Here is a 23,369-nt window from a genome sequence, read left to right on the forward strand (position 1 = left end):
GGGATATATAAAGGCCCTAAATGGCCTCATATGCCATCTGACCAGTCCCACGTTCACTAATTCAAGTACACCACTCTCTAACCATGCCCTCTCGACCTCTACCTCACAGGTACACCTCCTCCTACCCACTCCATGACCCCTGCCCTATGACCCTTCAGAGCCTCCAGTAAGTCAATTCCTCTGCTGTCTCCCAGGCCCTCAGCCATGTCCTATCTTCACTTCCTCCATTGCCAGCTACATCTCCTGGGTCATCATTTCAATATATTTTGCCAATTTGGTAGCTCACTCAACTAACTCTCTTCATGGTATATACAGCTGCCTGAATTCTAACTTGTTTTCACCTGGGCATCTTGGTACAGGTGGGGAAAGTTACACCATGAGGCCTACTGACTTCATCGTAAATTGTGATCATCAACCTCAGATGGGCCTTGGTCCAGTCAGGGTCCCAGCAGGAAACAGATGACACATGTAGAAGGGGAAGGTGAGGTGGGATGAATAAGGGGAAGATTTACCATGATGTGGGCAGGATTAAGGAAACCCAAGATTCCACCTCTAAGCCTGCAGAGGCAGGAGGAGTGGGAGTATTACCAGGACCCAGCTGGTGGTTGGCGTTGTGGTCTTCAGTAGAGGAATGTGGCAACTGACAAACAGAAAACAGCTACCCCAACCTGTCTCTCTGCTCAACTCCTGCTCTCCTGCTGATGCCTCCAGTTGACCTAGCCAAGAACTCAACAGAGCCAGAGGGGAAGGAAGCCTGGTTGTGGCAAGGCATAAAATTCAGCTCTGGAAGCCATAGCAGGGTGGAAAAGAATGGAGACTTGTCCTGGATACCAGAGAATATCCAGCAGAGGCTCTCAAGTCTACCCCGATTTACATTCTAACTCTTGCTCACAGCTATTTCAAATCCACTTTTCTTTACTTCCACCTCTAACCTCCCTCTTGAATATTTCACTCTCATCTTATGATCACACATCATTTCCACAAAGAAAATAAAACCATCAGAGAGAATTTCCTTCAACTTCCCACTACCAAAACCACTAACTCACTGTAGGAGTTAGAATTAAGTTTGGCTGTGAATACTAGACACCCAAATAATCATGGTCTAAACAGGATGGAAGTTTATTTCCCTTTTATGTGGAAATCGGCAATTCAAGACTGGTGGGTGGCTCTGCTCCACCAAGACCTCAAGACCCAGGCTCCTTCTGCCTTGCCACACCTCTGTGTGTGTTCACCTCATTGCCTAAATGGTTGCTCCAGCTCCAGCCATCACATCTGCATTACAGCCAGCAGGAGGAAGGAAGAGATGAAAAAGTGGCAGAGGCAGAGAACCTGTCTTTCAGGGAGCTTCCAGAAGCTGCTACAAATCACTTCCAATTCAACTTCTTTAGTAGAATTTAGTCTCATGGCCATCCCTACCTACAAGGGGGTAAATGCAGTTGTGTACCCTGGATGACTGTGTGCCTAGTTAAAAAACAGGGTCCTACTACTATAGAAAAGGAGGAGAATGAATGGGGGGCAACTAACATTCCTTGACACACCCACCTTTAACTGTACCCCAATGTCTCCCTCTCAGCTCTATCCTTCTGCTATGGGTTGAAGGTCTCCCAAAAGCCCATGTGTTGGAAATGACCCCCATTGTAACAGTGTTAAGAGAGTGGATGAGAGTTCGGTCCCTGTGGCCATTTATAAAAAAAAAAAGTGAGAAGTCCAGTTATGGTAATTGAAAGGGAAGGCCTTTAAGAGGAGATTAGATTGTGACGACTATACTTTTGTGAATGGATTAATCCACTGATGGTTCAATGGGTGGTGATGGGCGTGATTCTGATGGCTTTAAATAGAGAGCAAGTGAGGTTAGCTCTCTCTTGGTCTTACTGTTCTCACCATGTGACACCCTATGTTGCTGTGGAGAGTCATCAACAAGAAAAAGGCCCTCACCAGATGTGTTCCCTGGACTTTGGACTTTCCAGCCTCCTATACTGTAAGAAATAAACTATTTCTTTATAAATAACCCAGATTCTGGTAGTCTGTTATAAGCAACAGAAACAGACTAATACACCTTCCTTTAAGCATGCTCTGATCTTTTCATGTAAAAACAAACAAAATTTGAGTCAACAGATATTTTTTCAGTTCTCATCTTACTTGACAATTTAGAAGCACTTTTGACTACTCTCTTCTTTCTAAAGGCCATTTAGGGCCTTTATATACCCCCAGGGCAGTTACTATGAATATGGCAGTCTGCACAGGGAAGTCAAAGAGGCAAAATGGGGCTGGCTGGTTAGCTCAGTTGGTTAGAGAGAGGCACTGATAACACCAAGGTCAAGGGTTCAGATCCCCTTACCAGCCAGCGACTAAAACAAGCGAAAAGCAAAGGCAAAATATTTTTCTCCTGTATGAAGGACTTAGCAGTTGAACTGAGAAGGCAGAGCATAAATATGCAAATTGTTTATTTAAATATGCCAACTTAATAATGATCAGGAGTGAGTGTAAAATGCTGAATGAGTGAGGCAGATTAGAAAATGATATTCAGAGGAGGAAGCATCCCCAAAGGCCGTCCCATTCTGGAAGACTTGATGGAGGAGACAGGGCTTGGTGCAGGCTTTGAAAGAAGGGAGCCTTTGAGCATGAGTGAGCTGGGGTACTTTAGGAAGGGAGGTTGTGTGAGTATGGGGCTAGGCATGCCCAGGGAGTGTTTGCAATGAGGGAGATTAATAAGAGGGCAGAGTCCATGGAGAGGAATACAGGAAGACAAGATGGACTTGACTTTTTTAGAAGCACTTTTGACCCAATATGGCCTTGGCTTCCATGACATCATTTATACTGTCCCTTGGTCCCCTCCTGCTGCTCTGATTGCTCCTCCTCTGACTTGTTTGCTTCGTATCTTCTTCTTCCTTATCATTAAATGTGGGTGTTCCTTAAGGCGTGGGGTGAAGTCCTCTCTCTTCAGATGCCGTAATATTTCTGTACGAATATATCAGTGGTTCTCAAAATGTGGTCTGAGGACCCTGGGGGTCCTCAAGCCCCTATCCAGAGGACCATGAGGTTTTCCCTTTTCTAGCTTCACTTCTGTATGTGAAGCCAGATTTTCTTCATATACTTCATCAAGAGCAACATATAACAGACGGAATGCAGAAGCAGATGTGGGAATCCAACTCTCTTCCATGAAGCTGGAAATGAAACTGATTTGCCAAAATGTAAAATAATGAATGCGACTCTTCTCCCCACTTTTTTTTTCTTGGAATCTACGTAATTTTCATTAAAATATGTGATCAGTGTTAACATGTAATGGGTTTGTTATTGCTATTTTAAATTAATATTTAAAAAATTTTTTTCTCAGTTTTAATATCTAATGCAGTAAATATAGATATAACCCACATAAACAAAAGCTCTCTGGGGTCCTTGATAATCTTTAGGAGTGTGAAGAGGCCCTGGAACTAAAAGTTTGAGAACAGCTGCCCTGGGTCACCTCTCCTACCTTGTCAGTGCAATGACATATGACTCAGGCCTCTTTCTGAGTCTAGACTTGTAGCTAGATCTGCCTACCAATGTCTCTGTTTAAATGACTCAAAAGCACCTCTAACTCAACATGTGCAAATTCATGATCTTCTCTTTGAAATCTGTCCCTCTCCCAGGCTTGTCATCTCATGAATGTTACCATGACTCTCCAGTGATGCAAGGACCTCTAGAGTTGAGCTTCGTCCCTGTCTCTCCCACATGCTCTCTCATTTGCCTCCTGCATATGCTTTGAAGTTGTCCATTTCTCTCCATCTCTACTTAGTCCTACTTCCCTGAATCACCCAGCTGCCTCCTGACTCGTCTCTGATTCCAGTCTTCTCCACCCCCAGTCTGGTGTGCACATGTCTCCCAGGTTAACAGTGAAAATCCTTGCCACAGTCAGGCCCCTGCCTTCTCTCCACCCTCACCCGTGTCAACTTCCCTTCACTCTAAGCACCTCAGCCACACTGCTGCCTTCTACTTTCTCCAATAAGCCATGTTCCCTCCCACCACAGGGCCTTTGTACATACTGTTGTCCCTGTTTGGGACCACACCCCACCCTATCTTCACCCCACCACACATACCTAGTTATCTTCCCCCATAAATCTTTCTCTTCCATCTCTGACCAAATTTTTGCCCCCTATGAATATACATTTGCTCTATCTCCTCTTCTTAACTTTTAAGGCAGTTTTAATTCTGTGTTCATTTATGTAGTTCCTTGGTATATTCAATTGCTCAGGATGCTATAATATAATACCACAGAGTGGGTGGCTTAAACAACAGAAATTTGTTTTCTCACTGTTCTGGAGGCCAGAAGTCCAAGATCAAGGTACTGTCAGGGTTGGTGTCTAGTGAAGCCACTTTTCCTGGCTTGCAGACAGGTGCCTCCTTGCTGTATCTTCACATGGCCTTTCCTCTGTGTGCAGGTGGGGTGAGGGGCAGGGGATCACTGGTGTCTCTTCCTCTTCTTAAAAGACATCAATTTTATTGAATTAGGGCCCCACCCTTATAACCTCATTTAATTACATCACTAAAAGCCCTATCTCCAAATACAGCCACATTGGTGGTTAGGGCTTCAACATGTGGATTATGTGGGGAGGTACACAATTTGGTCCCTAACACTTGAATTAATAACTTTCTCTCCCCCTATACTATAAGCCCCATAATGGTAAGGTCCATTTTTGTTTTTCTTCATCTTGTGTTCCCAGCCCCTCACACAACACTTGGCCTATAGTGAACATTCAGTAAGTGCATATTTACTGAATGAATGAGCAATGACTGTTAACATTTATTGAGCTCATGAGATTTTATAGGCATTGTGCTTATGTGCTATGTACGTTTCAAGCATTGTTCTCAGTGTTTTATATATAACATCTCATTTAATACTCATAATTACCATATGAGGTCTATATTATTATTACTATTTCTGTTACACTAATGAGAAAATTGAGGCATAGAGAGGTTACGTTATTGCCCAAGGCCACACAGATTGTAAGTGGAACGACCGGGATTCAACCAGTCAGCCTGTGCCTGGCATCCATGTTCTTAATCTGTACACATGTTACTTTAAATAGATAAATCAGTGAATAAAATTTCAGATTTATTGAATTATTAATTTCATAAAAACTTAATCATTCATCTACTATCTGCAAGGTGCTTCTCTAGGCATTAGAATAAGGTGCAGATGAAACAATTTTCTTTACTTGTGTAGTATATTCAGTCATGCACCATGTAACAACATTTTGGTGAATGAAAGAACGCATATATGGTGGTATATATACTTATAATCCCATAAAATTATAAGGGAGCTGAAAAATTCCTATCGCCTAATGACATTCGGTAGCTGTTGTAACATAGTAGCACAATGCATTTCTCGTGTGTTTGTGGTGATGCTGGTGTAAACAAACCCACTGTCCTGCCGGTTGTCTAAAAGGACAGCACATACAGTTAAAGTACAGTACATAATACTTGATAATGATAATAAACCACTATGTTATTGGTTTATGTATTTACCATAATATACTTTTTAACCATTATTTAATTTAATTTAATTTTTAATTAATTAAAAAATTTTTTGGCAGCTGGCTGGTACGGAGATCTGAAACCTTGACTCTGGTGTTATAACATCATGTTCTAACCAAATATTATTTTAGAGTGTACTCCTTACACATATTTTTTAAAAAAGGCTCATTGTAACATAGCATGTCGTGCTATGCCGGCATCGCCCTCAGACATCTCCAGTTTACTGCGTCTCTTTACTACATCATTTTCTCGTCTTTGATTCGATCTTGTGTTGCTTTGCTTATCATAGTCCCTAGGCATACAAAACCCACTCCTAAAATGTTGCCAGTAAGAGGCCATGTCAAGACATTGACTTGGAAACAAAATTAAAAGTGATTAAGGACTACGAATGTGGAAAATCAGTGATGGTTATTGCTGTCCAGTCAGGAATGTTCCATTCTACCATAGCTACAATCTTGGAGAACAGGAACAAAGTGACGGAAACTGTTGAAGGATCTGCTTCGTTGAAGACAATGAGACTAGCCAAAATTTGAAAACTGCCTATATCAGATACAGAGAAACTTCTAATGACCTGGATTGAAGGATTGACCAGACATAGAAGCATATTCTGCTCAACAACATGACAATCACAGCCAAAGCAAAAAGTTTGTTTGCAATGTTGAAAGAAAAGGTTGGACCTGACCACGATGTTGAATTTACTGCTTGTTCTGGGTGGTTTGAACAATTCAAGAATTGTCATTTATTATGTAATGTGAAAGTGAGCAGTGAGCCTGTGACTGTTTATGTAAAGGCAGCTGAAGAATTTTTGGAAACTCTAGATAAGTTGATTGTGGAAGAAAATTACTTTCTAGAGTAAATCTTCAACAGATGCCTGAAAGGACTTTCACCCATAAGGAGGCCAAGTCAATGCCAAGTTTCAAGGCTTTTAAGGACAGGATAACAGTCTTACTTGGGAGAAATATTGCAGGCTACAAATTAAAATCCTTTGTGATCTGGCACAGTGAGAGCTCCAGGGCCTTCAAGCATATCAACAAGCACACACAGCCTGTGTATTACAGGAGCAATAAGAAGTCATGGATGACCCAGCTCCTCTTCCAAGATGCCCTGCTGATTGCTATGCCAGCAAAATGGAGAAGTACTGCTGGGAGAATAACACACCTTTCAAGATTTTGATTATTACTGATAATGCTCCCACACATCTTCCTTTTACTGATGATCAGCCCAATATCAAAGTGGTGTTTCTCCCTCTTAACACCACCTCTTTGATCCAACCAATGGATCAAGGTTTAGAGCAGCTTTTAGGTCCTACTACCTGTGAAGGAGCTTTGCCCAGGCTATTGCTGCAACTGAGGAAAACACTGAGAACACACTGATGCAGTTCAGGAAGGATTACAACAGTGACTGCATCAGAAATCTTTCTTGGGCTTGGGGTGATGTCACCAAGGACTGCATGACTGGCATCTGGAAAAAGACACTCAAGAAGTTTATCTATGACGAGGATGAGGAAGTTGCAAAAATCAACAAGATTATGGTTGAGATGGCAAACAACTTTAAATTGGTTGTGGACCAGGATGACATCGAGGAGATACCAGAGGTGGTTCTTGAGGAATTGACTAATGAGGAGTTGTTGGAAGTGGAACAGGAACACATAGCTGAACAAGAGGCAAGATAAAAGGAAAATGCAGGAGAAGAAAAAGATTTCCCAAGAAAATTCTCAGTGAGAGACTTAGCAGAAGCTATTCAGACCTCCACAAGCTCCTTACCAAGTTTGAAAATATGGACCCCAGTACCAAAAGGTTTTCGTTAATAGAGAGGAATGTTCATGGTGCATTGTCTGCTTACAAGCAAATCTATAGTGAGAGGATATTTTTGTATAGCTGTACAATGTGTTTACGTTTACACTGTTATTACAAAAGAGTCAAAAAGTTTTAAAAAATTGAGAAGTTTATAAAGTAAAAAATGACAGTAAGCTAAGGTTCATCTATTATTGAAGAAAAAATTTTTAATAAACTTAGTGTAACTTAGTGTGAAATGTTTATAAAGTCTACAGTAGTGCAGAGTGTCCTTGGTGCACCATTTTAAAATTTTTTATACCTTATTTATACTGCACCTTTTCAATGCTTAGATATGTTTAGATACACAAATGCCTACCATTGTGTTACAACTGCCTACAGCATTCAGTACAGCAACACATGTACAGGTTTGAAACCTAGTAGCAATAGGCTCTGCCATATAGCCTAGGTGTGCAGTAGGCTATTCCATCCAGGTTTGTGTAAGTACTGCTGTGGATTGAATGTCCCCCCAAACTCGCTGAAGTTTAAATTGTGTCCCCAGAAGTTCCAGGTATTGGAAACTTGGCCCCCACTGTGACAGTGTTGAAAGGATGGGAAATGCTATTATGGTGATTGAAACATGGAGCCTTGAAGAGGTGATTAGACTGTAGAACCACACTTTAGTGAATGGAAGACTGCAGAAGAAGAAAAAGAACTCTCAAGAAAATTCACAGTGTTGGTCATGAGTGTATTTCTGAGGGCTTTAAAAGGACAGCACATGATGTCTATCTCTGCTCCACCATTTCTGCCATGAGAAATCCCTGGATCACTGTTGCCACCACCAAGACCCTCACCAGATGTGTCTCTGGAGTTTGGATTTCCCAGACTCCGAAACAGCAAGCAATAAATTTTGTTTTCCTACAAATCATCCAGTTCTGGTTATTTTTGTTATAAGCAACAGAAACAGACTAATACAAGTACACTTTGTGATATTCACACAATGATAATGAAATCACCTAACAGTGCATTCCTCAGAACATATCCCCATTGTTAAGCGACACATGATTGTATTCGTGGGTGCATGTGTGCACATGTGCACGTGTACCTGCAATGAGATAAAAAAATCAACAAACAAATATGTAATACGACAGAAGGCGATAAGTGCTGTGAGAAAGAAAAATGCAAGAGAGAGAAACAGAGACTGCAGGTGAGTTGCTGTTGTTTCGGCTGGTGTGGTTATAGAAGTCCTCTCTGGGAAAGGGATTTCCAACAGCTGAGGACTATGTTAAACAAAAGATATATAGATAAGCTGAGGAATATTTTCCCATTAATTAATAATTTAATTAAAAAGACGTAGTGGATAAAATTCAATAACAAGCACTTGCTAAAGCCTCTTGCAAGCCCAGGCCTAGAGAACAGCAACATATCCTGGGAGGTTACTTTACACAGTGCATAGTGGATCCTTCTAAACTCAGGGTAATTGAGGTGAGCCCTGTGCTGCTGCTCTGCCCCATGCTCTGTCATTGGCTGCTTTGCTGGGGTACCCCCTGTTGTGTGGTCCTAAGCAGACTCCTGGTCTCTCCAAGATCCAGCATTATTCAGGTGGGGAGCAGCACTAGCCACAGTTCACAACGTCACCTGGCTGGCTAGTTAGCTCAGCTGGTTAGGACGTGGTGTTACAATACCAAGGTCAAGGGTTTAGATCTCTGTATCAGCCAGCCACCAAAAAACAACAATAACAAAAAAGAGTATACAACGTAACCAGCTGAATGGCACCTCTGATTCATTTTTTAAAAAGGAAAGTGAATATAACCTTCTACACATCCCCAGATCAGTCCATGTTCCTGCTACCCAGTGACTTTGCAGGGAACATATGCTTTTTTAAGTGTATGAGTCAAACTCACTGAGCAGCAGTTTGCCTACAAGATTCATGTGTTTCCCTTAGAGGTACCACTGATGCCCAGGTGGTAGGTTGAGCACTTAGACCATCTGGCTCAATGCTGTCTAAGAGGCAAGTCTTGGGAACACGAAACCTAACCCTTGTTATTAAATCTTGGTGAGAAAAATGAGCAGAGAACCACACAACGAAGTTTTGGTGAGAACGACTAGGTGTTTGGATTACTAAAGCAGAGGAGTTCTCTTTAAAGAAAAAAAAAATCAAATAAGTGTTGAGTGGTCTCTTCCATCACTAGAGTTTCTAAATAAGAATGAAATTCATCCACTGGTGCTTTGGGTCTTTACTGTTATCACTTCTCTCCACATCTTGCCTTTTTTTCCCTTTCTCTTTCATTCTTTCTTTTTTCCCTTTTATAATTCATTCAGTAACGTTACACAAACCAGCAAAGGCACATTCAGGACAGTTGGTTAACTGATATACCTTGAGGTTTTTGAAAACAAAAGAGCTGAGCATTTCCTTTGTGCCAAAGCAGAGGAAGTAGAGATTGGCCAGGGTGCTGCATGTATCAAGAAACCCGTTTAGTCAGAATGATTTCCTGACTAGGGAGGTAAACGACCTATGCAGTCTTTCCCCTATTGATCTGCCCAAAGACCATTAAATATAGATTATATCCAGAAAATAGGTGCAGAGATAAAAGTTAATTAAACTAACATTTAATTAGTGATGCAACAGTAACTTCTATAAACAGCGACCTCTGAGAGGTGGTCTTCATCTCTCTGTTTCCCTGTCAGTGAGGTGCTACTACCCACAACTCTTCACGTTTGGATAAAGTCCAAGATGTTGCCTTTGATATTTTTGAAGGTTAGTTCTTAAACTCTATGCTTGATTGGAGGAGAAGGAAATGGTGAAGACTTCTTCTTGACCTGTACCAGTACCTGTGCCTGCATCATTTAGGACACTTTCAGCAGCAGGTAACTGAACATCCCAATTAAACAATAAGTAACTGTATTGGCTCATGAACCTGGGAGTCCAGAGATAAGAAAAAAGTTCTCCCAAGGACTGGCTCAGTCCAGTACTTCCCACTCCGTATCTGTGTTAATTCTCTTGACTCACTCTCAAGCCTGTAGTGAGATGGCTGCAGCCATTCCAGGCCTCAGTCACACCAATGTCCAGGGGGAGAGATGGGGTCATTTCCAAAAGTCGTCTCATTTTCTCACCTATCACAAGAATCATGGCTGACACCCCTACAACAAAAAACAGATTAACAAGAGAAAAGAGTAACAAATTTATTTAACAAAGTTTTACATGACATGAGAGCCTTCAGAAATGAAGACCTGAAGATCCAGGGTAAACTGTGCATTTTCGTGCTGTCTGATGAAAGAAGTGCATAGTTGGAGAGAAACATGATTGGACAAAAAGGGGTGTGGTTTAATGGTAACAAACTTGGAGAAACTCAACAAGGCCTATTCAGATTCCTTTCTGTGTTTCTCTAAGATATTCCCTCTCCCTGCATACGGGGCAGGAGACGAGTCCCATAAGGTTCTTCAGGGAAGGAAGAAAGAAGGTCAGTGAATGACCTTCCTAGGCTTTATGGCTTGCTTTGGGTAGAGAAATTCCGGTTTCTATGAACCCTCCCTTGGGGGATAAAAGAGAGAGAGAAAAAGGAGAACGTCAGAGAGACCTGGCTTCTGAGGCAAGTTATTCCAATCTCTTTCAGTTCAAAGTACTCAGCATGGCAAGGTGCTGTACTTTGGGGTATCATGTTCTGAGCCCCGACAAGAGTATGAACAGAAAACCCACAGAATGGGGGGAAATACTGGCAAGATCAAAGTCTGGTATCCAGAATATATAAAGAACTCTTATAACTCAATAATTAAAAGACAAATAGCCCAATTTAAAAATGAAAAAAAGATTTGAATAGACATTTCTCCAAAGAAGATATACAAATGGCCAATAAACATGTAAAGAGATGTTCAGCATTATTAGTCATTAGGGAAATGCAAATTAAAACCATAATGAGATACTGCTTCACACACTCCATGATAGTATACTCAAAAAGAAAAGCAATGACACGTGTTGGCAAGGATGTGGAGAAATTAGAACCCTTGTACATTGCTGGTGGGAATGTAAAATGGTGCAGTCACTTTAGAGAGCAGTCTGGCAGTTCCTCAAATAGTTAAATATGTATTTACCATATGACCCAGCAATTTCACTCCTAGGTACCTACTCGACAAAATTGAAAATACATGTACACACAAAAATTTGTACCCAAATGTTTATAGCGGCATTGTTCATAATAATCCCAAAGTGAAAACAAACATTCATCAATGGGTAAACAAAATGTGTTACATCCATACAATGGAATATTATCCCACCATGAAAAGGAATGAAATTGTAATATATCCCACAACATGGATGAAACTTGGACACATTATGCTAAGTGAAAGAAGCCAGAGAGGAAAATAAAAAAGCACATATTTTATGATTCCATTAACATGAAACTTCCAGAATAGGAAAATCCACAGAGAGAAAAAGTAGATTAATAGTTGCCAGGGGCTGTAGAGAGGGGAAAATGGATATGAGGCTTCTTTCGAGAGTGGTAAAAATATTCTGGAATTAGTGGTGATGGTTGCACAACTTCATGAATGTTCTAAAACCACTGAATTGTACATTTTAAAAGGGTAAATATTATGGTGTGGAATTACACTTTCAATTTTTTAAAAAAAGAGCATGAACGTTTCTTTCCCAGAAGTTCTCAGAAAACCTCTCCTAACCTGTCTATGGCCTGAACTGACATGGGAATACGACCAGTACCCTGGGGAATTCCCTGTGTCCAGTGAGTGGCTTGAGGGTCTCTGAGTGACTGAGAGTCCCCCGGGCCCACCCCTAGAGCTGGGATCAACCCTCTCACCTATAACTGACACACAGAGAGAAAGAGGTGTTGAGGATGGTGGGAAATCACAATTTCTATTCTCCTTCTCCTATTCTTCTGACATCCCATATCTTGGGCACATCTTTATACCTGCTCTTATTTTATTAAAATATATTGCAACTATCTAACTTTCTGCTATGAAATCACAAGCTCCTTGAAAGCAAGGGCTTATGGGTATCTCCAACAGTTAGTACTGGGTCAAACCAATGCAAGGTAATCAACAAATGCTTATTGAATAAGTGACTGATGTGAAACTTGTAGATATCTCTTGTTCTAGCTGATGGTCAAAATTTCCGGTATCAGCAACTCATTGTTTGTATGAAGTCATGCCTTGTGATACATCCTCTTTAATGCCCTCAATGGGGATAAGAGTAAACTCACAACTATGTGTGGGTTTGTTTGGTTTTTGGTGGCTGGGCAATAAAGGGATCTGAACCCTTGACCCTGGTGTTATCAACACCACGCTCTAACCAACTGAGCTTGTGTGCGTTTGCTTTTATCAACTTCTCTCAGACCCAAGGAACAGAGCTAGCCTGGTCTTCACAGAAGTAGAGAAATTGAAGAGGAACTTGTCTACTTGACCTTTCAGTTTGGAAATAGTGCATAGGATAAGCTCCTGGCATAAAACAGGAATTTCCAATTGTTTAAGAAATACCAATACTGTATCCAAGTTGTTGCATCAAGCACAACACACTACACGTATAACCCCCCCACACACCCACACAAAACTATACATACACAAACACACGCATCCTCCAAGATGACTCTCTCCAATTTCTGATGGGGCAAGAGGCATTTGACCTCTTCAAGGGAAGATAAATGAGAAATTGGGTCCTATTAATTGGAAACAGTTCTTTGGGATGGCAAATAACTTACAGGTTTAATTCCTGAGATAAAAAAAACTTTAAAGGCATTAGAGCAAGTATACCATGAGCTCTAAAGTTCTTGGAAACAGTGAACTCGCTCAGTAGAGAATGAACAGATCAATGAAGAGAACAAATTTCAAGGACACATTTGTGGGCAGAAAAGTGACACAGAAGCTTAACTAAGTAAGGGCAAATGTCAAATAATGCAATTATAGAAAAGTAATCCGGAGTCTATAAATTGACCAATTCTGAGCTAGCAAATACAACCTAACAGAAAGATTAACATTATCGTGATTATATACATACATATACATATGTATGAAATTTACATATGAAATATACATATATATATACACATCTACATATATATGAAAAATATATTCTGTAGAAACATCAAATAGCAAATAAAACATACCACAAGTTGAGAGAAAGACCATGGAAGAAAGGAAGGAGCTTTATATTTTGTTTCTTCAAAGGTAATTTTTTTTCTGCTTTTTGAACAAGAGGCCCTGCCTTTCATTTTGCACTAGGCCTAACAAATTATGTGCCTGGCCCTCCGCTTACTTTTACATCTTTCTGAACATCTGCTTCCTTCTTGTCTTCCTGGGGACCATAGTTTGCTCCTTCTCAAGTCCATATAGCAGAAAGGGGTCCCTCCTACTTGCCAAGTTTAAAGGCAGAGACTAACTTTCTCCAACACACTTCCAAATTCCCAGGAGAAAGAATTTGATTGGCCCAATTTGGACCATGTGACCTGGCCAGGGGTGAAGTCACGTGATACAAACAGGCTTCATGAATACACCCTGTGGGTAGAAGGGCTGGCAGGTGCAGAGAAAGGGAGTTGCTACTAGCCGGACAAACATTCCTAACTTTGTCTGGGATGGGCCTTCAGAGTAGTCCTGAATTGAGGAAGGGGGTGTCTAGTCTTTTACACCCTCAGTCATTGTTTTGTTTTTGTTTGTTTGTTTTTTGGAGGCTGGCCAGTACAGGGATTGAAACCCTTGACCTTGGTGTTACCAACACTTCGCTCTAACCAACTGTACACCCCCAGTCATTGAATGCAAGATGCCCTGGAGTAATGGGAGGGGAATGTGATCTTTGGGCTAGGACTCTAGCTCTCTCAGGGGAAAGTTGTGTGAGAGATATAGGCAGGGCACCACAGCATCCACTTTACCCCCAGATTTCAATACAATGTATTATTTTTTAATGGGATTCTTTTTGTAGGGACTGAATGGTCTTAGTAATAAGGCAAACAAAACAAAACAAAACACTGTTCTAATAATTATCTGGAGATGCTCTGGGAACTTAACATATTGCTTTCGGGCTTGAAATGTTGGCCTGTGACTCCATGAAATTAGTCCAACTGGCAAGTGGCATTTAAAAATAATAATAAAAGCACTGGCTGGTTAGCTCAGGTGGTTAGAATGCAGTGTCGTAACACCAAGGTCAAGGATTTGGATCCCTGTACTGGCCAGCCACTAAAAAAATAATAATAATAAAGATTTTAAAACATATTCTGTTTCTCTAGATGTTAGTAGACTGTCTGGGCCCCAGAGTGGTGCTAGGGGACTCTTTGGGGACACAGAATTGCAAATCCACATGGGAAAGTGAAGGAATAAGTAGGAAGAGAAGGAAGACACTCTCTGGTTGTTTACATCCTCTTCCAGGAAACATCCCTTAATTCCGCAAGGAAATAAGGCAGAGGGGCCAGAGCTGACACAAGGAAAACCCCTCAGGATTAGGGGAGATTGACTTGATGGCAATGCCTTTAGGAGGTTGTTTTCTTAGAAATTCAGCGCAGACATTTGCAAAGCAGTTTAGAAGATATGATTGAATAGAAAACAACCCATTTTAAAGTACAAAAGTAAAAAAAAATCTCTTCCATAGGCCTCTGGGCCCACTTGGATTATAACTTCTGAGCATTTCCTGGAGCAACTTCTTCATCAGCCAATTGCATTCACAGAGTGCAAAGCTTGAAAATGAAGGGAGCAAGAGAGGGAAGGGAAAAGGGCACCAAAGGGTCATTTCACTTGCTCATAAATAATCTGAATGATATTAAAGCTGCTCTAACTGGTATCAGAATGCATTTGTCTTGCTCTATCTTTGTGTTAGCTGTCCAGGCAATACATTTTGCTTGGCATTTAATCATTCTTTACTCTTTCATCCCTTTCTCCTCCCAATGAATTAATAATTCAATCAACATTTATTAAGGCATTTCTATGTACAAGGTGTCATACATGAGCCTCTGATGAAGACACGATTGAATAAAACATTGTCTCTGACTTCAATAAATGTATGACCTTGAGGAGGAGATTGACACATATATAACTTTTAGTGAAACCCAGACAGTGTGAGAGTAACAGGGGGCAAGGAACCATAGAATTAGAAACAAGGGGAGTGAAAATTCCATTAGGGAGAGTATGTTTATTGTGATTCATTCTGAGTTGTTCTTAATCCACTAAAGTCAAATGGCCCATGGGGAAAAATGATCTTAGGTTAATGGGTGCTATGGGTTGAATTGTGTCCCCCAAATGTTCGTGTATTAATCTCCATTGTAATAGTGTTAAGAGGATGGAAAGTCCAATTACAGTATTTGAAAAGAGGGCTTTAAGAGGTGATTAGATTGTGAGGACTGTGCCCTTGTGAATGGATTGATCCATTTATGAAGGAATGGGTGTGGTTCTGATGGCTTTATAAGGAAAGAAAGTGAGCAGGTTACTTCTCTTTTGCTGAAGCCATTCACCACCTGTGTTGCTGCAGAGCCATCACACCATGGCCCTCACCAGAGTTGTTCCCTGCACTTCAGACTTCCCAGCCTCCAAAACTGTAAGAAATAAATTCTATGTGTTTGTACATTTCCCAGTTTCAGGTATTCAGTTATAAGCAACAGAAACAGACTAATACAATAAGGCTATTCCCTGCAACCTTTCAACAATATGGGGCACTGAAGCCCTGTGTGTACAAGAGTGGACCTTTCTGGACACATTTCTATGCGAAATTTTTGATCTATATAATGTTATGTAACAAATAATAAGAACAAATGTATTCATGCCACAAGGCTTCTTGCTTTTAACTGTAAAAGAAACCACATCATAATTATTAGGTATCTCAGTGATTATTCAGAGAACCTTTGAACTTGCCCTCTGCAAAACATAGGACACTCCCATGCCATTGTACAATGTTTTGCCTCTTATTGCAAAAATGAATTGCATGCTCCCTGAAATATTTTAACGGTCCCAACTCTCCCAAATTGTTCACTCCCTATAAGACAAAGCAAAAGAACTTGAATACTGTTTCAATAATAAATGTTTCTGAAGAAGTCTCGTAATGTGAATAGTACAGGGAAAACACCCATAAAACACGTATTGAATTTTATTTGAAATTAACATGCCACAAACAGTTGCTCTGACAACTCAAGCCTGTTTTATTCAAGCAGGCTCTCAAGACCCAACAAGTCATCTGGTGACTCAGGCAACTAACTCCTGAGCAGAAACAAAACGCTCTGTTCAACTTGTGTTTCTGAAGCATTTACTGGGTGTAGTCCTTTGTGATCCAGCTGGATTCATTTTGCAAAACATGCTACAAAGAATTTAATCAGCACAGCAAAACAAGTTTGTAGCATTCCAGAAGCATTCTCTAATCTAAATATAAAATATGCAAGTTGCAACCAATCTGGCAATTCATAAGCGAACCTGGGAAGGATTGTGAGAGAGCAATAAGAAGTCTAATGCTTGCAAAGAAGAATTGAATTTGGTACAGTTTCATCAGTTATTTACCCTTGATAAAACCAGCATTAAAAATATTTTACAATTTCGACAGTTTGTATAATGGGATCAACTCAATGAGCAATCTGCCTAGATAAACTTTATGCACTATGAGAGTTAAGAAAATTATAGCCTATGGCCTATGCTCTGTCACCTTAATAAATGGGAACCCAAAGCATTTTCATAATTATGTTCCTAACTTGTATTCATTCTTCACTATTTGATATAATTATACAAGCAAACACAGATGGGATTTCTGAAAATTCAGTGCTAAAGAGAATTGTGAGTCATGAGGCAATGGTTATATATTTTAACTTCTATATTACTTATATCTTTGTATTTAATTGCTGTAGTACTTAATTTCTTAGCTTTTGTAGTTTTTGTATTTAAAGTGAATACTTCTTGAATGGCAATTATTAAATCGAGAGTAAGAGAGGCTACAAGAAAATAATGACCATAAAAAGAAGTTTACTTCTCTTGTTAACTCAAATACTATATGCATTCCTTAATAAATTAAAAAAAAATACTATGTAGATTCTTAATTATTTACTGAAATTTGTTAACTGGAACTGTTTTGAAGCACTTTTATGCCCCCCCTCCAATTTTTATTTTGGAAATTTAAAAAACTATAGAAAGATTGACAGAATAATACAATGAGCACACACATTCTGAATTTCTCTACTTGTTTCTTCATTCTTAGGTTTAGGTTAATCCAGTATGGCAAATATACTTATGTTACTGTCAAAGCAATCTTTAAAATGAAATCTTGAATTTGTTCCTTGCTTGATATTATGGCTTTCCCAAAATACTAGTGTATAGAAAAAATTATTCTATATAATAAGCAGTAGAGTCCTACTAGCAAATACAACATATGTTTCTTTGATATATTCTGCCTTTTTAAGAGCAGGAGCTGTGTCTTGCATACTTTCATTTTAAACCTTCCTTATGCCAAGCAAGTGCTCAGTTCTTGCTCACATGGTGAACACTTGTGGGCATGTTTATACAGCTTATCTTTTGCACCATGGTGAGTCTACAAAGTCATTGAGAGCACACGTGGTTCAAATAAATACCAAGTAAAGGACTGTAGAGATAAAGGAGCATGTTAGCTTATGACATTCTGACCTTAGCGATTTTTCTTAATCATTAAAATTGCCATACCAGTGTTTTTGAGTTAGTCTTCATAATTGTCTTAGTCTGTTCAGGCTGCTATAACAAAATACCATCAGTGGCTTATAATCAACAAAAATTTATTTTTCATAATTCCAGAGACTGGGAAGTTCAAGATTATGGCACCAGCAGATTCATTGTCTGGTGAGGGCCAGTTTCTTGGTTCACAGACAGAACTTTCTCTCTGTGTGTCCTGATACGGTGAAAGGGGCAAGGAAGACTTTTCGGGCCACTTTTTAGATCTATTTTTTATTTCTATAGAGTGTAACTTTAATTTTTACTTATTTTTAATTGACATAATAATTGTACATATTTATAGGGTACAGTGTGATGTTTCAATACATGTATACAATGTATAATATTCATATTAGGGTAATGACATATTCATTCCTAAAACTTAGTCCTTCTATCTAACTGTAACTTTGTACCTATTTTGTTTATTTGTTTGTTTTTGACCTCTTGCCAATATGGGGATCCCAAGACCATGCTCTAACCAATGGAGCTAACTGTTGGGCCACTTTTATAAGGTCACTGTAAAGGAAAAAAATGTTTTTTACCTCTATTCTCATACTCAGTATGGCACACTTCTGTGACCAAATGTGTAGATGTGTGCAGGGTTTTCCCCACACACCAAACAATTCTTCAGTGGATACCAACTGGGTGATCTATGATTTAATTCAATTCTTTTTTTTTTTTTTTTTTGTCCTTTTCGTGACCGGCACTCAGCCAGTGAGTGCACCAGCCAGTCCTATATAGGATCCGAACCCGCGGTGGGAGCGTCGCAGCGCTCCCAGCGCCGCACTCTACCAAGTGCGCCACGGGCTCGGCCCGATTTAATTCAATTCTGACACTACCTTGAAATAATGTCAGATCCCACAGGTTAAAGGCTCAGTCCCACAAGACTGCTCCACTTCAGATGCCAATTGAAAGTCTGGGCATCCCCTATCTCTGATTGACAGGCTATAAATGGGATGTTTCCATGACCTTGGTTTGGCTAACTTGCTGGAGTGGCTCACAGAATTCAGGGAAAAACTTTACTTATGTTTACCAGCTTATTGTAAAGGATATTCAAAGGTACAGATGAAAAGAGACATAAGGCAAGTATGGGGGAAGGAGTGCAGAGCTTCCAGGCCTCTCTGGGTGCACCACTCTCCCAGCACATCCACGTGTTCAGCAACCTGGTAGCTCATCAAATCTCACTAAGAGTTTTTATAGGGTTTAATCTCCAGTGGACCCCCTCCCTCACCCCTTTCCTGGAGGTAGGTGGATAGGACTAAAAGTTCTGACCCACTAATCTTCCAATCACTTGGGCATTCTGGGAAGCAACCCCATCCTGAGGCTAGCTAGCCTCCCCATACCCCCACAAATCATCTCATTGGCATTAACTCTGGTGTTATTAAAGGGGCTCATTATGAATAAGAAAAGACACTCATTCAGGAAATTCCAAGGGTTTTAGAAGTCCTGTGCCAGGAACTAGGGACAAAGACCAAATATATTTTATATTATACCATAGCCATTAATCCCATTCATGAGAGCCCTGCCCTTATGACCTAATCACCTTCCAAGGACCCCACCCCCTAATACCATCACCTTGGGGGTTAGGATTTTAACATATGAATTCTGGGGGGACACGTTCAGACCATAGCAACAATTAAACTATAGTAAGTTTAATAAGTATAATTCCATGATCTTCCCCAAATTTTAAAGAGTTATCAATGAAGCCAGGCTACAGTTGGGAAGATTATGTTTCCTAAAAATTAATGAACTGGTCTCAATATCAATAGAACTGGACTCTTACCTTCATCAATATTGTCATTATCATTATCAAGTCACATTTACTGAATTGCCACCAGGTCTATTACATATCTATATCATCCAGGCTTGACTGAGATCTTAAACAATACTTCGAAGTTGGGATTTCACCATTTGTGGCATAATGGCCATTCACTTATGCGAACAGTAATGATTTTAGGATTATGAAACTGAAAGTAATTTCAAGAGGACATTGACTATATTCTCTTAGCATCAGGTAGGCCAAATCTCTCTTCTACCTGGCAATTGAAAATCTACCCTATTTCTAATGGTTCTTTGTATAATTCTTTTCTCTGGTCTTTTGGGTAAATCATTCTGTTGTTAGGATATTTCATACTTAACTTAAATTCTTTCTATATGGTAAAAGACAGTAGCTGTCCTTCAGCTGAAAGTCTTCCTCATGTTTGGGCTCAAGTTCTATACCACGTAGAAAATAAATGAGGCCTCTTTTCCTCATGTGTCTTGTTTCCCAAACCTTTAATCGTTTTTATGGCTTTCCTTTAAACTCTCTCCAAGTTTCCCATCTTCTTTTAGATGCAAAGCCTAGAATTAAATATAGTATTTGAAAGGATATGATTAGTACCAAATTAGGGGACAATTACTGCACAGTCCTTACATTCTGTGGTCTAAGCTTTCTTGATAGTTTTAAAAAATTATTAGACTTTCCAAACAACAATGAAGATTCCAAGTAGTAGTCTTGAATAGTATATGGTCATACTTTAAAAATTTTTGACCATGGTCCACTTTAGTGGGACAAAAGGCCTCAAAACCTACCTACCCCCGAATGTCACTTTTAGTGGAAAAGCTACTCAAAACTGCAGAAACAGACCTTAGAAGGAAGTGTAAAGATGATTCATATTTGAGCCACCGTGCATTCACATCTTAAGGTCTAGTTATTGCAAAATTACAGGCCCCAAATAGCTATGCAAATTTACATTACTGCTTAGTCTAGAATTACCCAAACAACCCCCCACAGTAATACTATCCTGATGAAGCTATGCTAAAGTACTTTATACTTAAAATTGTTAAAAAATGTTGCCTTTGGCTTCATTTTACTGGAACCAGATGTCCCCTTTGCAGCAATGTTTCATAAGAAACCTGAACAGATAACATAAATTTCTCCTAACACGAAATAAAACCTTTAAAAGAAGATAGATATACCTTGTTTTAAGGAATTAATATATTCTTAAATTTTTATCTATAAAGCATACTCTTATTGATTGATCAATACTTATTTTCTTAATATCATTCAAAATGAAATTCGAGAGTTCTAGAAAGAAAAATATAACTCAGTAAGAGCAAGCTCAATTATCAATGCATCAACCTTTGAAAGCATATACTTTAAGAAAAAATTTTTTTATTTAAAATGTTAACATTCATATAATCTAAGTACCAATGCAATCAATCTGGTAGTTATGTTTACATTTAGAAAAATAGCCAAGATTAAAAGGAAAAAGCACCATTGAGGGCTGGCCACTTGCTCAGTTGGTTACAGTATGGTGCTGAAAACAGCAAGGTCAAGGGTTCAGAATCCTGTACTAGCCAGCCACCAAAAAAAAAAAAAAAAAGAAAGAAAGAAAAAAATAAAGAAGAAGATAACTTGTTTGAACTTGAGATGAACTGAAGTTTGTGTTTTGTTTTGGTGGTCGACCAGTGGGGAGATCCAAACCCTTGACCTTGGTGTTATAACACTGTGCTCTAACCGCCTAAGCTAACCAGCCAGCCCTGAACTGAAGTTTCCGTTATACTCTCTCCCCAATAGTGTATGGCTAGTAATACGTACACTCTGTTACCCAAGCTGTGCATTCTGAAGTATTAGGGGTACACCTAGCTTTAAAAAAAATTCTTTACTTAGGCTGGCCGGTTTAAACAAATGTTTGTTTTTTCTGTTATGCGATCAGTTTTGCTTTCACTGGAGAGTTGTGTTAGCTTCTGCTTTGATTCCATTTATACTGCTCAGTATAATAGAAGATTATAAGATTAAGATGCTTATCTTTCAGACTTGGGCTTTCAACTGTAAGATGTTAATTGTCACCCAAACAAAATTACAAAACTACTGTGCCATTTCTGGAACTTTTCAAAAGTCTAATAAAACAGCAATCATATCTGAAATCAAAATCAAATGTTACAAAAGATCTGAGAAAAAAGGTGTTATGTGCTTACTGAAGTCTCTGGAACTTTTCTTGACAGTCACAAGCATCTCTTTTCTTTCTCATTGGGCACTTTATGAAGAGCCATGAATCGAGTTCACTCATAGACACACAGTCACAGGGAGCTTGACTCAGTCCAGGCAGCAGACATGTGAAGTCCAAGACCCAGAGCAATGCGAATACTCACTGGCTGACGTGACATTTGGATTGTGACGAGTACAGTTTGGAGAGAGAAAGTGTCACAGGCTTGGATACACTTTTCCTTTTCTCCTTCCTCTTCCAAGGGGATTATTTAATATTCTGTCTACACACCTAGCACTTGCTTACTCTAATAATAACCCATGGGCCTGAATCATCCTTGTCACTGTGTGTTACACAGAGTCCCCAGCTGTTTCCATGACTTGTGTGGTTGGCTTTCTGCACTATGTGGAAACCTCTAAGAATGTGCAGGGCAATCAGTGATTTTAATTTTAGCTATGCATAACATGAGGGATCTTCTATTTATCTCCATTGACGTGTCTTTAAACACATAACATAATGATGAAGGAAATCCAGGAGGAAAACGGTATGAATCCCTATGTAATAATAATATGTAGCTATATACAAATGTGGTTTAGGTACATTCATATAGGGCTGGCTAGTTAGCTCAGCTGGTTAGAACGTGGTGTTGGTAACACCAAGGTCAAGGGTTCAGATCCCCTTACTGGCCAGCTGGAAAAATAAATAAATAAATAAATAAATAAATATATTCATACATAATGTATATTTCTATTATCACTACTATATACATATGATCAGTTTGTAAACATAATTGAGACAAATATCCGTATAGATAAAAAGTGCTATTCAGATGGCTTCTGAGGTGCTGATAGTATTCAGTTTCTTGATCTGGGTGCTAGTTACATAAATACATTCAGTTTGTAAAAATTCATGGAACCAAAGACTTACAATATGTGCCATTTTCTGTATTATATTATATTATATTATACTTCCACAAACAATTTTAAACATTTACCATTTAATCTTAGTTCTTTAATGAAAAAATTGAGCAACTGCAATGGTATACCATATACACATGATAATACATATTTGAGCTGTATCAAAGATCAAATAATTTTTTTTAATTTACAAAATAAAGTCCAATAGACCTACATCTCTTATTTGAAGGTGGTTCTATTTTTATCTTTTTCAACTTTTTCCCCCAAAACAAAAATAACATTTCTTATTTCTTCACAATAGAGACATAATAAATTGAGCTTTAGAATAATCTTTACTTTAGTCTTTCTTATTTTTGTTGTGAAAAGATACATATTTTTTGGAACATGTGGGAAAATAGGTCCTCGCATTCACTAATGATGGGAACACAAATTAGTTCAAACTCTTTGCAGGTCAATTTGGCAATATCTATAAAAATACAAAATGTTTATGAATGTGATCAAGCAACTCTGATTTAAGAATTATCCCAGAAATACACTGAGAAGTCTGTGGTATTTTT

The 23,369-nt window shown here is 39.2% G+C and overlaps 1 non-coding gene across 1 annotated transcript; it reads left to right on the plus strand.

The window, feature by feature from the left end:
- The first annotated feature begins 22,509 nt into the window (after window positions 1-22,509).
- Window positions 22,510-22,584, plus strand: TRNAT-GGU (transfer RNA threonine (anticodon GGU)). Its single transcript has one exon. It is a non-coding gene; the product is annotated as a tRNA-Thr (tRNA).
- The last annotated feature ends 785 nt before the right edge of the window (window positions 22,585-23,369 follow it).

The sequence above is a fragment of the Cynocephalus volans genome, chromosome 6 (genome assembly GCF_027409185.1).
Source record: "Cynocephalus volans isolate mCynVol1 chromosome 6, mCynVol1.pri, whole genome shotgun sequence".
NCBI lineage: Eukaryota > Metazoa > Chordata > Mammalia > Dermoptera > Cynocephalidae > Cynocephalus > Cynocephalus volans.